The 14,984-nt window shown below is 36.1% G+C and overlaps 1 long non-coding RNA gene across 1 annotated transcript in view; it reads right to left on the bottom strand.

The window, feature by feature from the left end:
• Nucleotides 1-3,610: 3,610 nt before the first annotated feature.
• The window catches only part of LOC122729601, a 106,237-nt gene continuing 94,863 nt past the window's right edge, over nt 3,611-14,984 (bottom strand). The window contains exon 3 of the long non-coding RNA XR_006353341.1: nt 3,611-3,774. This is a non-coding gene — a long non-coding RNA (uncharacterized LOC122729601). The remainder of the gene's footprint in view (nt 3,775-14,984) is intronic.

Genomic DNA, 14,984 nt, shown 5'->3' with positions numbered 1-14,984 from the left:
GCTGGAAGTTTGTTCATCTGGGAGTTTACTATATCAATGATGGCATGGGTCAATCAGAATTTTTCAGTGCCTCATTTTAAACACACCAAACATCAATGATTATTATACATTTCTGTATATGTAGATGCAGAAGGTGGAGAAAATGTACCAAAAAGTGTTCTTATCCCCAAAGCAACCAGTGGAACCTGGAGTTTTAATAATTCCCCGATATTATCTTATTTTCTATTGATTTACTTATTTCTCCAAAAAGTAAAGTACTAGGGAATATATCATTAAGTGAGGGTTCTGGTTAGTTAGTTCGAAAGGCATTTTGGCTTATGCAAAAATCTTTAGACTTACTTAACATTGTGTAAAGAATTAATTGTTATTTGAGGTTTTTATGCCTCAGCAGGTACTGGCCTGGGGCTCCGCAAACCACATGGTGCTCCACCCACTGGTTGTAGCTGTTGCCAGGGCTCTGGCACCTCACCTCATCACCACTCGCCACGCCTACATGGGCCTGGCAAAATTATAATGATTGGAAGCCTAGTGAGGGCAGTCATGTGACTGTCAGAGCGGCCATCCCATTGGCTGGGGCTGTGTGGGGTGTTTCTAGGTTTGGGGGAGGAGAATTGAGCATTGGAGGTGGAAGCTGGAAAGCGACAGGCATTCTGCTGCGTATTTTCAGCTGATTCCTGGGCAGTGGTATTTTTAAGTTATTATAATTTCCCTTTCCCCATTTTATTTCCTTTCCCTTGATCCTACTGATCCTGTTTGTGTTTGTTTTTTTTTTTTAAGTTCGTTCTTGTTAAAATAAATCTTGTTCTGTTTTGAAGGAGGCTGCCGGTTTCCTTCCTTGCCCCAATATTGCAGCAAGTCACTTAGCTAGCACTCCCCAATTAAAAATTGATCCCCACAATTGCCTACTGGACACACTATAAATTCTGTCATTTAAGGGTGTTCATGACATTGTTCTAACATAAATATCTAGACATAACTCAATCCAATCTCCTTTGTCTCTTCTATACTCCAATCAAACTGTACTCTGCTCCATCTCCAGTTCTCGTCCAGCCTAGTACCATTGAAAAGAGGGCTATATTTGACATCAGAAGATAAGTAATAATTAAGCAACAAGTATTTAAGTGCTTACTGTGTGCCAGAAACTGTGCTGGGCACTGACGTTAGAAGTACAAAGAATGAAACAATACCAATTTATCATCAACTTACATTTTAGTGAGGGAGACAACTACATATAAAAATATATACAACATAAGCATAATGTTAATAAACACATATTTATATATCAGATATACACATATGTGTATATAAGTATATATATATACAAAGTACAAGATAATCCAGAAGAAATGCAACTAGTAATTGGAGGATCAAGAAAGATTTCATGGAGAAGAGAGTGTCTTAAAATGTCTGGATTCAAGTTCTAGCTTTGCCATACATTGTGACCTCAAGCAATTTCCTTTGCTTTTCTGGGATTCCATTTTCTCATTTGTAAAATGATGCTGGACTAGATGATGTCCCTTCCAAACTTAAGACTCTGATCTTACCATCATCATCTTTCTCTCTCCTGCCTGAATACATTTGTTCATGTGTTTTACCCCCAGGCATTAAATGGGCTAAGCCTTCTTACCTCTCTGTGTAAAAATGCCTCATCTTTCTTCAAAGCCCAAATCAGATATCACTTCCTTCAAAGTAATTCTTATTACCTCTTTATCCCTAGGTAAAAGTGATTTCAAATTTTCCATAATAATTTGTCTTGGACTTTTTTTGCACTTATGTTTCTATTCATGTGACTAATACCCAAGCATAAAATGGACTAACCCTTTATATCTCTGTTGAAGTCTCTCATTTCTTCAAGACCCAAATTAGATGTCATTTCCTTCAGCAAGGTTATTCTTACTATCTCTTTACCCACAGGCATATGTGATCTCAAATTTCTCATAATACTTTTCCTTAGATTTTCTTCGCTTATGTGATTAGGTTGTAAATTCCTTGAGGGCTGGGATTTATTTTTGTTTCTTTGTATCCCTAGTGTTTAGCACAGTGACTGGCACAAAGTAGGTATGTAATAAATGTTTATCGAGTCAAAGGATATGAACAAGCAGTTTTCAAATGAAGAAATTAAAGCTATCTATAGCCATATGAAAAAATGTTCTAAATCACTATTGATTAGATGAATGCAAATTATAACAACTCTGAGGTACCACCTCATGCCTATCAGATTGGCTAATGTGACAAAAAAGGAAAATGATAAATGTTGGAGCTGTGGGAAAGTTGGAACACTAATGCATTGTTGGTGGAGTTGCGAACTGATCTAACCATTTTGGAGAGCAACTTGGAACTATATCCAAAGGGCTATAAAAGTTTGCATACTCTTTGACCCAGCAATACCACTACTAGGTGTGTATCCCAAAGATATCATAAAAAAGGCAAAACGACCCACAAGTACAAAAATATTTATAGTAGCTATGGTGGCAAAGAATTGGAAATTGAGTAGAGGCCTATCAGTTGGGGAATGACTAAACATGTTGTGGTACACGAATGTAATGGAATACTATTGTGCTATAAGAAATGATGAGCAGGCAGATTTAAAAAAAAAAAGACTTGAAAAAACTTAAGTGGACTGATGCCAAGTGAAGTGAGCAGAACCAGGAGAACATTGTACACAGTAACAGCAACATTGTGTGATAATCAGCTATGATAGACTAGGCTCTTGTCGGCAATACAATAATCCAAGATAATTCCAAAGGACTTATGATGGAAAATACTCTCTGAATGTAGATTGAATCATACTATTTTCACAATTTTTAAAAATGTATTGAGGTTTTCTCCTTTTGTTCTGATTCTTCTTTCACAACATGATTTTTTTTTTTAAAGTGAGGCAATTGGGGTTAAGTGACTTGCCCAGGGTCACACAGCTAGTAAGTGTTAAGTGTCTGAGGTCAGATTTGAACTCAGGTCCTCCTGAATCCAAGGTTGGTGCTCTATCCACTGCGCCACCTAGCTGCCCCCTCACAACATGATTAATGTGGAAATATGTTTAACATGATTGTACATATACAACCTATGTCACATTGGTTGCTGACTTGTGGAGGGAGAGCAAAGGGAAGGAGGGAGAAAAATTTGGAACTCAAAATCTTATAAGAATAAATGTTGAAAACTTTCTTTACATGTAACTGGAAAATACTATTAATATTGAAAAAAGTAAATGCTCGTTGATTGATGAATTGATGTTTCTGTTCCTCACATCATAATGATTTGTGTTCATATCCTCAATCTCTTACCTCAATTAAACTGTAAGCTCCTTGAGAGTAGAGCCTGTGTTCTTTTATCATTGTATCTCACCACCTTACCTATAGTAAGTACTTTTAAAATGTTGAATTATTTAATTGAATCGCACTGAATGAAAAGGGCAGTGATCTTGGAATAAGAAGATGTAGGTCTCTTTTGAAGCCATTTGTAAGCCATTTAATATCACTAAGTTGCAGTTTCTTCCTCCATAAAATGGAATGAATAATACATAAAATATCAGTCTCAAAAAATTACTGTGCGTAAAACTCACTGTAAACTATAAACACCCTACAGACACAAGCTATTGTCAGGGTTCCCCAACTTCTGATAAAAATACTTTGGGTAAGAGAATGGCCTCAATAGTGAGGGTTCTAGCATTCACCAATTTCAAACCTGCCACATTTAGCTGAATACTGGACAGTCCCCGGGTGGTGATATGTGTTGAGGCTTCCTTCAGCCTGCAAATGTAGTTGTCTTCACCCTAGTCTGAACAAAGGAAAAAATCTGTGAGTTTCTCTTCCTGGGGAACAATAACTCCCATACAGGAGAAAATACCTCCAAGAATCTCAGACCATGAACTACCAAAGTCACAATTGCTTTTCTGGGGTGGTGGTCCCACTTGACTCCTTTTCTCCCTATATACTTCCCCATTCTCTGTTTCCCATTTTGTAAAGGGGCCTGTCAAGAGACATTTTAAAGCAATGTTTATATTGTCTCTTCCACTCAAAGAACTGGCTGCCATTAGCCCCAATGTGAGTGGAAATCTTTCCTGACACTCCAGGTGGCCCCACCTGCTCCTTTACTGCCTCTGCAGCTCCTGCTGTGTCATCCTCCTTGGTGTGCTGAGAAATCATTGTTATTAGATTCCAGTCATTGAAGGTCTCACAGTAAAACAAAGTATAGGGAAGCAAACAACACTGCTTTAGATGAGGAAAGCTTTCTAAACCCCTGTAATTTACTATTGAGCTGGTGACAGGTCATGCAGATGAGGCTAAAGCAATAACCGTGATCTACTGGGAAACAAGAAGGGGAAGCTATGAATTATCCAACCCAAGACATTTTTCTAAAGAGGATAGATAACAATCTTCCCTAGGTGCTCTGACCTGGACCTATAAAGAAAGGTGGACCAGAAGATCTTTTCAGCATCACCCTTGTTCTATGTTCTTTTCATGCACACAACCTTATCCAGGACTTAAAATCCCCAGAATTCCTAACCAGCTTTCCTCTATCACTTCCTCATCCTGCTCCTAATTCTAATCATAGCTGCTATCATTCATTTATATTATATCACTTGATCTTCAGAACAACTTTATGAAATACATGCTATTTTTATCTCCATTACATGGGATTTGAACTCAGAACTTTTCTCCCAATAATAATCTAATAATCATTCCACTATACTATGTTCTCTCTCTTACCAACCTCCATATAAATCCAGTTCAAAAAAATGTCCTGATTCTCCATACCAGCATACCTGGTCAAGACCTCAGAGTTTATCTAGTTCAGGTCTTTTTTATATACAAATAAGGAGAAATTTTGACCAGATTATTGAAATTTCTAAAGAATATATCATAAGTAGATTTGAGTTGTGAAATATTCCAGAGAAAAGGCATCTTCTATAGGCCAAATCATTAGGATAACAGTGGATTTAACTGTTTTCTTCTTTTCTTATATACCTGTAAATTATTAAAGCTAAAAGGTATTTCAGATGGAAGAGGATCTCCAAATCCAGGGGAAAAAAAAGAACTGTGGAGTATGGATACTGAGTGAACTATACTATTTCTTTTGTTTTGGGTGCTGTTTTCCTATTTTGAGGTTTTTCGTCATTGCTCTGATTTTTCTCTTATGGCATGACTAATGTAGAAATGTGTTTAATGTTATTATGTGTATATATGTATACATATATGTATGTATGTGTGTGTATATATGTGTATGTGTATATGTGTGTGTGTGTGTATATATATATATATATATATATATATATATGACCTGTGTCAGATTGCCTGCTGTCTGGGGGGAGGGGGGAGGGGGGAGGGAGGTAGAGAAATCTGAAATTGGAAGGCTTGTATGGACGAGAGTTTGGAACTATCTTTACATGTAATGGGAAAAAAATAAAATACTTTATTAATAAAAAAATTTTTTTAAAAGGTATTTCAGAGATCATCTAGTCTAACTTTATCACTTTATATACAAGAAAAATGAGGCCCAGGGAAGTTAAATGGTTCCCACCCCCTGCCCCTGTCATTATTATATGATAGCAGAATCATAATTAGAACCCAACTCTTCTCATTCTTTGTCCTTGTACCTTATCCATATGCTAATATCTCTGACCATGCTTAGAGGAAACATTAATAAATCTTATGTCAGTTTAGTAAAAATCAATTTTTTTTAAAAAAATGTTGTTCCTGTATTTCCACATGCTTACATGTATGGTTTTTCAGCATAGAAGGTCATAAATGGAATTTTACACCTGGTAGAACACCCCTGGTGTTTAGAGCTTTCTCATGATATTCCCCAGAATTTTTTAAATGGTTGTATAGTGTTGTCATATAGCTGAAGATTGGGAAGTATGAAGGCAGGAAAAATAAAAGATGAAATTAGAGGCGATCCTTCTGTTTCTCTTTGACATGGTGCTGAGTTTTTTACCAAAGCATTCAGAGCACTAGAGTTGCATATCACACAACTAGGAGAGACCAACTTCTATAGAAAATCCTTTGTCTCAAGCAACTATATCAAAGGTTCCCCAGGGATATGAATTTAATTGTGTTTGACTTCAAGTTAAAGAAAGCTTTTCCTTGGCAGCCAATTCTAGCGAATTCCTTGCGTAGTTGCCTTCATTGTATACGTCTGGTATACAAGGCCTATGAACAATATGTGTATGATGGATATTATGTACCAGAGGAAAGAGCAATAAAGAAACTTGCCTCAGGTGTCAGCCCAACAGAGGCCTTTCAGTCAGAATGCAGCCACAGAGTACATAACAGTGACCAATGGTCTAAACAATTAAGGATAACTAAAGGGGTATGGAGATGACATTTTCCTTCCTTGGCTATACTTTGGGAACCTTCTTGATTCTGGGAATTTTTCTCCAAACAAGATAACCTGGGAAACTCAATATGTGAACCATCCTGATCCCTAAAAATGCATAGTGTTATTGACTATGGGAATAGAGAGGATATGAATCAGAGTCCTTAGATGTTAATGATACTGACATAAGCAATAGCCATCTGGAGACTTGAGTATATTTAAGTATACGTGGAATGGAAGGACTCCAACTGGAAACACTAAGAGGTTCCCTTATTTGGCTCTCCTGTTCTGGTAGCTCTGACCTTCAACAACTCAGCTGATGGTATTGGTAGGGTTCCCTGATGCTATAATCTTCATTCTCTCTCCTATTATGAAAATCAGGATACTTGTCCTCTCTCATTCTCTACAATCCTTCAAACATTACTAATAGTGGTTCAATACTCACACCTACTATTTGTTTCAATATTTTAGGATGAAGTTTATCTTCGTCTGATAAGTTCATGAAGGACAGATAATGTGGAGAGAGAGAGAGAGAGAGAGAGAGAGAGAGAGAGAGAGAGAGAGAGAGAGAGAGAGAGCATAGGAGTAGACGTAGCTATAGCTATTCTACTTATTTTGGGAATCAATTTTCTCTTAGCCACTTTTGTTCTGTTCATTCCAGTCCAAAGATCTTTTAACTTAGTAGAAAAAACAAAAGGAAAAAGAAATAGTTGGGTGTTTTTTCTTCTCTTTGTCCCATTTCATCAAAACCAAGCAGAAGTACTTTTTCTTCTTTGATCCTCTTTTATCAAGCACTGAAATGGAGCTGTGATCTCATCAAATTGGATATTCTCTCCAATGAAGATGATCAAACCCATCTGATAATAATTCTTGTCCACATCTTCCTATAAGCTTGCTAAAGGAGATTGACCCATTCTGCAAGAGGCCTTTCTCTCTTTCTGCCAACAAGGCAAAGATACTTGGACTGTCCACTTATCATTCTTCATCCTTGCCACATAATCAGCCTATCATTTCTTCCTACCCTGATGACATCTGTTTTGTAGTTCTCAATTCTTTAAGGCATTTTTAGAAGAAAAAGACAAGAAGTTGCAATTAAATGGAAGGACTGCTTACAGATCCTCTTTGTAGGCAATAAAAAAGTAGGAGGAATTGATTTTGTCTTGAATTCATAGGTAAAAGGAAAATTATTTTAAAAGATATTTGATTACTTTACAGTATAATAATAATAATTTGCAAAAATATTGACATAATGATCATTAGAACTTATGTGTCAAAATCTGTTGCTAAGAATTAGGACATAGAAAGGTTCTACAGAAAATTAAATAAGATCCTCCGAATTAAATGAATATATCCTTTCATACTCAGAGACTTCACTGCAAAGGTGAACATAGAAAACAATGATGAAAATTATTATTAGAACACATTGTTCATGAGTGAGAAAAGAGAAAAACCTAAGTTTCGTAAACTATGTGCATAATGTTATGTGCACACACACACACACACACACACACACACACACACACACACACACACACAAGCACATCATGAATACTCTCCTTAGGAGTCAAAAGACATTGGACATGTTGAGCCCTGAATAACATTAAAAAATTAAATCTATTCTACTTTTGGAGATGACATCAGAATCAGTTTTGAATCAGCTACAGAATTTGTGTATAGTAAGACCATAAACTTATTAACGCAAAGATGAAAAGCAATGCCAAGTTAGAAGAAAGTAAAACTAAGAAGATATTGTGAGATTTGAGGCAACTCTAATCTGATCTATTTAAGCAAATTATTGATTCTGGAAAATAGGAAAGGTATAAAAGAGCATACATTGATTTTTAAAAATTGCCATCTTGTAAGAAAGTATAATTGATGTAAATCAATTGATGTAAATCAATTGCTAAAAGGAAAAAGACCAAAAGAGCCTAGAAACTACTTCAACCAGCAAACACTTGATTTCCTTGTCAAGCTTAGCAATATGCCAGCCAGAGCACCATGAGTTTAGTGCATAATCTTATGGAGGAAGATGTTGGAGAGCTGTGAGCAACACTGATTCAAAGGATCCTGCATTTGAAGCCAAAATGTACCTCAGGGGTCATCTAGTCAAAGTCTTTAATTTTACACATGAAGAAATTGAATTCATAGAAGTGAAGCAATTTGCTCAGGGTCATATAATATGTGTAGCAGAGTCAAGATACAATCCTGCCCTTGTGGCTCAAAGTCCAACAATTTTCCACTGTACCAATGGTGATCAACAAGAGGAAGAAAAACCAGATTATAGAAACCTTAAGTGACCCAAACAAGTCACAAATTCTAAATTCCAACTGGAAGGAAAACAGTAAAGAGGTAAAAAGTAGAAAATATCTTTAAAGAATCTTTAAAATGAATAATTTTCCTCATTAGTCATGGTAAAACTGCTGTTATTAATCGTCAGTCAATTAATAAAATTTCACTAAATGTCTACTATAGTAGACAGGAACTATGCTATGTACTAGGAATACAAGTCTCTGCTCTCAAGAAGTCCCTATTCTAATAGGAGAGACAATATGCAAACTATGGACATATAAGACATATATGGGAGGAATTGTAGAAAACATCAGAGTAATGGCATTAGCATTAGGGAGCAATTAGGAAGGATTTCTTATAGAAAGTAAGATTTTAGGGGCAGCTAGGCGGTGTAGTGGATAAAGCACCTGCCCTGGATTCAGGAGGACCTGAGTTCAAATCCAGCCTCAGACACTTGACACTTACTAGCTGTGTGACCCTGAGCAAGTCACTTAACCCTCATTGCCCTGGGGGGGGGGGGAGAAAGAAAGATTTTAGCTGGGATTGAAGGGAAGCAAGGTAATCCAGGAGGCACAGATGAGGAAAGAAAGCATTCCAAGAACAGTAAAAATGCCAAGTTGAGAGATGGAGTATCTTATGCAAGGAACAGCAAGGTCATTGAATCACAAGAGTGTGTGTGCATGTGTGTGTGTGTGTGTGTGTGTAGAGAGAGGAAAAGACTAGAAGGGTAAAATGAGACAAGGGTTTTACTTTGGTGGTTACCTGAATACACACACAGATAGAGAGATGGATGAATGGGGGATGGAGGGAGGGAGGGATAGATTAGATAGATAGATGATAGATAGATATGTATATATGTACATATATACCTATATATACATATCTATATATCTATCATATATATATGATAGATATTATATATATATATATATATATATATATATATATATATATAAGCAATACAAGAAATTGAGGGACTAATTGTACATAGAGAAGCAATGGGCTGCTTGCGACAAAATTGGTTCCTTCCCTCTTATCTTCTCTCTCCCTGAGAGAGGAGAACCAGAATTGGATAGTTCAGAACATTAACAAATGATTAATACCCTCACCAGGGATGAAGGAGGGGAAAAGAAAGGTAGGTATCAGGGAATTGAAGTGTGTGAGATTCACCAGCCCATTCTACAATGAGCTACTGCATGCTACTTGCAGCTCCTATTCTTCAATGTCTGAAGGAGCAATTCTTAAGAGTCCTGGTATGCTAGACCTGCAGGATTAGGGTAAAAAGTACTTTGTTGTTGTTTTTATTGTTGTTGTTCAGTCATTTCGATCACATCTGACACTTCATGACCACATTTGGGGTTTTCTTGGCAAAGATATTGTAGTTGTTAGCCATTTCCTTCTCCAGCTCATTTAACAGATGAGGAAACTGAGGCAAACATGGCTTAGTCATTTGCACAGGGTCACACAGGGGTCATTCCTATGATATGCAACCTGACCCCATACTTCCTCTTAGTGGTCAAGATGGGAGTTCTCCCTCTATCTCTTTCCCAGAAATTTCTCTTACACACTCCACACCATTGAACTGATACATTTTGTGAAAGAATTTATTCCATTTACTGTAGCTATTTCTAGAATTTGTTGTCTCTATGGAAATATTCTCCATGTGAGTGCTACAAAAGAATGAAATTATCACTAAGCTAAGTCAAGAAATTATTTTTCTCCTTGGGCCAAAAAGTGAATTCTAGGAGATGACTTAATAATTGAACACAACTATAGCATGCCTCTATGCCAGGCTTGGGAGCTGTTTTACAAACTACTAATTTGTTTTACAAATATCTCTAGTAGAAATATTGTTTTAGCTTCTGCTTCCAATGATCTTAACCCAAATGCTATCCACCATGTTTTTTCATTCTAGTTCCTGGATTTCCTTAAGTGAAGTATTTGATAATTCAATTCAAAAAGCATTTATTACCTGAGTGTACATGGCTGACTTCCTAATTGTACTATAACACTTATTTGAAATATCACCCAAACTAAATGCCGCATCTTCCTATGTTTATTTTACACACTAAGGCATATAAAACCATCCATTCTCTTGGCCAGAAATATTTCCTGAAGAAACGTTTTTTGTAATAAGGTCCTCATTATATGTGCAAAGAAGACATAAGGCTAGCTATGGAGAAAAAGGGAACCATGAATATTTAGCAAGTCAGAACAAAAAAATAAAAGTTGGGGTTTTTTAACTTTCTTTTCTTTTTTAAAGTTTTATTGATATTTTGATTTTATGTCTTTTAAAACTTTAGGTTACCCCCACTCCATGAGTTCTCTTCTAAGCAAAACAATTAAACAAAATAATAATAATACAGTGACCTCATCTGAAAGGGCTTGCAATATTCCACCACTGTGGCACCTCCCCCCTCCAACTTTCTAATTTTGAAGCTATTTTTTTTCATTAAAATAAATTTATTTTCTTCTTCTCTAAGCTTCTCCCTTTTGAAAAAAGTAGAAAAGAATAACAAATCCCTTATAAAAAGTAAAACAAATTCCCTGACTATATACCAAAAAATGTACATTTCTCATTCTACACTCTAAATCTATAAACTTTCTGTCAGGAAATATACACTATATTTTATCATTGGTCACCTGGAATCATGGATTGTTATTAATTATAGTTCTTAAAGTTTTAAAAGTTGTTTGGCCTTACAGTATTGTTTTTATTTTTAAATTATTCTGCTAGTTATGTTGATTTCATTCTTTATGAGTTTATAAAAATCTTCAAAATTGTTCATTTTTGTAATATTGACATCAAGAGTATAAATTGTTTTCCTGGTTCTATTTAATTCTCTCTGCATCAGTTCATATAAGTCTTCCAGGTCTCTCTGAGATAATCTATTTCCTCACTTCTTGGAGCATGATAGTATTCCATCACATTCATATGCCACAATTTATTCATCAATTCTTCAATGACAAACATCCCTTTCATTTCTGATTCTTTTTGCTACCACAACATGAGCTGCTACAAATGTTTTTGTATATATATATATAGGACTTTTCCTATTTCTCTTACCTCTTCTGGCAATAGGTGTAGCAGTTAGTTGTACAATTCAGTCAAAGGGATAAAACACTATTTATTAACTTTTTTTTGTGTATTTACAAACTACTTTGCAGAATTATTCCCAATCATGATGCATCAGTACGTCTGTTGCCCTCCAACATTTATCAGTTCTATTTTTATTATTTTTGAATGTGAAGTGGAATTTAAGAATTATTTCATTTCAATTTTTCTAATTCATTGTGATTTAACCTTCCTTTTCTATTGAAATTCTATTTTGGGGGGCAGCTAGGTGGTGCAGTGGATAGAGCACTGGCCCTGGAGTCAGGAGTACCTGAGTTCAAATCCGGCCTCAGACACTTGATACTTAGTAGCTGTGTGACCCTGGGCAAGTCACTTAACCCCCATTGTCTCACTAAAAAAAAAAGAAAAGAAAAAGAAATTCTATTTGTTAAGGCACTCAGACATAAAGCTTTCTCTGTTATCGAAGTGGAAAGTGTCCCTTACCTTTTCAAATATTCTCTGAGAACTTCATGGAATTTCCTTTTTCTCTTTATTTTTGTTACTTATTTGTATTTACATACCCTTCCCTAAGATTACAAATTACTTAAGGGCAACAAAAAGGCTATTTTTCATCTTTATCTCCCCAGTGCCTAACCCAGTGTTTTTCACATAGTAGATTTTTTAAAAACTTTCATTTGAATTTGTTGCTGAATTAATTGGGGTCCATTTTTTTAAAAAACACCAGCCTATCAATAACTTCACTCCAAGAATCAATCCTTCTTGAAGGCTCTGATACCCTGCTATCTTTGGAATTCTTCCTGTACGTTTTATACTGTAGTTCTTTTTCTCTCCCCACAAATTGTAAGATATTTTTAATAGGGGAAAAAGAAAACAACTCCAGATTCCATTGCAATGCTAAAGGATCAAAGCTGAATCTTTAAGCTCTCAATCTGCTTATTAATACCCCCGTCATGGCTCTTGTTGGAAAAGAGGTTTAGTGTCACTGTCCTCAATCAGTGTCCTTTCATTCACTTTCATTAAGAGCCATGTTTTCCTGACAAAGGATAACAAATGGACACTGTTGGTCCCTAATGTGCTTTTTGACTACCGAGCCTGGGCCATTTCTCTAGTAAGCAATTGCAATTATTTGTCATTTTAATATAACTTGGCAAGGAGGCCCAAAAACATATGACTATGATTCATCAATATGTATATTTTGTACTTAAATTAATATTAGAATATCATTATTATTGCTCTAACACTATATGAGGTAGAAAAGATTGCAGCCTGTAAAAAATGCATTAAACTCCGTTCTGTTCCTTTCCTATAGCAGAAATACATATAATTTAAATGCTTACACTATTTGTAGGCTAACAGCTTCAATTTTTATTATTATTATGGGTGGGATACTTTTATCTCTTCACTAATAGGAAATATATTAAAAATATTCCATTATTAATTGTAAATAATAGGACTACATATTAAAACTACCACCAAATCTACTGCAAAATACATATCTCTACTTTTATATACTGGAAAATTTTGGTACCAAAATTTTCTATCATTTAAGCATATCCACGGGTTTCCCTCCCATGCTAGCCACAAACATTAAAAATGAGGCATTCCAAAGGAAAAGGGGAATGAAGGATGGAATCTAAGAAATGTATAGGTGAAAAACAATAGATGGATTAATTACATGGTAATATTGAAGACAGCTGGTGTGCTCTACTGATATCTTTGTGATATGAAGATAAAGTAGGAATGCCCCAAGCATATTTTGTGGCAAAGTTCTGGGAGAACATGGATGAGTGTTGCACAGGATAGGCAAGCATGAATGAGTTGTGATATGTAACATGGGAGGGAGTATTCACATTGATGAGATCACAAATTCATTTGTGTTTGAGTACCTCAGTGGCAACCCATTCATGTCTTTCCATTCAATGGGGTCCTGGTCTATGTTCTCCTATAAATCTACCATGAAAAGAAATGCTTGATGCTCTCTAGAGCTATACCCATTACATGAGGGCCAATACAGCAAATTCTGTCCATTTAGTTTTATCCCTTACTCTCACTAACTGATCAACCAACATTCTTTTCTAGTAAGATCCTTGAGAACAGTAATTATTCATTTTCTGCATTTGTTTCTCCAATGGCAAGCATATAGTAACTGATTGATAAATGTTTGTTGAATTGAATTATTGAATACATCTCTCTGGTTATTTATTTTATGATACTTCTTTATGTTTGGCTTATTGCTGGATATAGCCTCTTTACTCACACCATATTGTTATTCTTCAGTTGTTTCAGTCATGTCCAATTCTTAATGACCCCAGTTGGAGTTTTCTTGGCAAAGACACTGGAGTGGTTTGCCATTTCCTTCTTAAGTTCATTTTGTAGATGAGGAAACTGAGGCAAATAGGGTTAAGGGACTTGCCAAGGGTCACATAGCTTGTAAGTGTCTGAGGCCAGATTTAAACTCAGGAAGATGAGTATTCCTGACTCCAGGCCCCTCTTAACCACGATCAAGTTAATTCATACCATGCTCTTTCCATTTGCCTATACTTAGAATGGCTTCTTTTATATTGTTAAGTGGAAAATAATCATTCTGAGCTGATTAAAGAACTTCAATGAGATCAAATGGAGTTTTACTGTTCCAAAAAGGGCAGGATACATGACTTTTGGGGTCAAAGGGTCAGAGAGAGTGAGCTAGGGAGCCAGACTGGATCTACCTAATTAGGGAGAGTCAGAAAAAATAAGCAGAAAGTCTTGGGATGGTAGAACTCAGGAACACTTAGAAAAACATAACTTTCCAGTTTACATGAAAAACAAGATGGCAGACTAGACATTTTCCCTGACCCCCACAACCTCTCAAACCTCTCTAAAACAAAAAATATTCGCCAAAGACAAAGCAACTTTAGCTGTTTTTCCATGGTCTAGAATACCCAGAAACCAAAAGAAGAGGAAAAACTCCAAACCCAGGAACTGACACACATTCATTAGGAGTTCAATAGGCAATTGTCACCCACCTCCCAGGCTACCAGCAGCAAGACTGCACTAGCAGATCCAAGGATAGGACACAGATTACATCAAAACTTACTCCTGCACCTCTTCCATCTTTCCAGTGCTGTGGAGATCCTATCCCTATGGTGGAGAAGTTTGCTCAGGCCTCAACAGACAGTTTGGCCATAGTCCTTCAGGAACAAAATCCTAATAGGTTCTGAAAACCTGAAGCATCAGTGCTGAAAAGATATGAACTAACAGTTCTGGGAGAAACAGGCTGCTGGTCTACATCAGAGAACTGATAAATAGAGGGAATGGGACAGGT

Source organism: Dromiciops gliroides, chromosome 5 (genome assembly GCF_019393635.1).
Source record: "Dromiciops gliroides isolate mDroGli1 chromosome 5, mDroGli1.pri, whole genome shotgun sequence".
Taxonomy (NCBI): Eukaryota; Metazoa; Chordata; class Mammalia; order Microbiotheria; family Microbiotheriidae; genus Dromiciops; species Dromiciops gliroides.
Note: the sequence above shows the minus strand (reverse complement) of the source record. Positions and strands in the feature narration are given on the sequence as shown.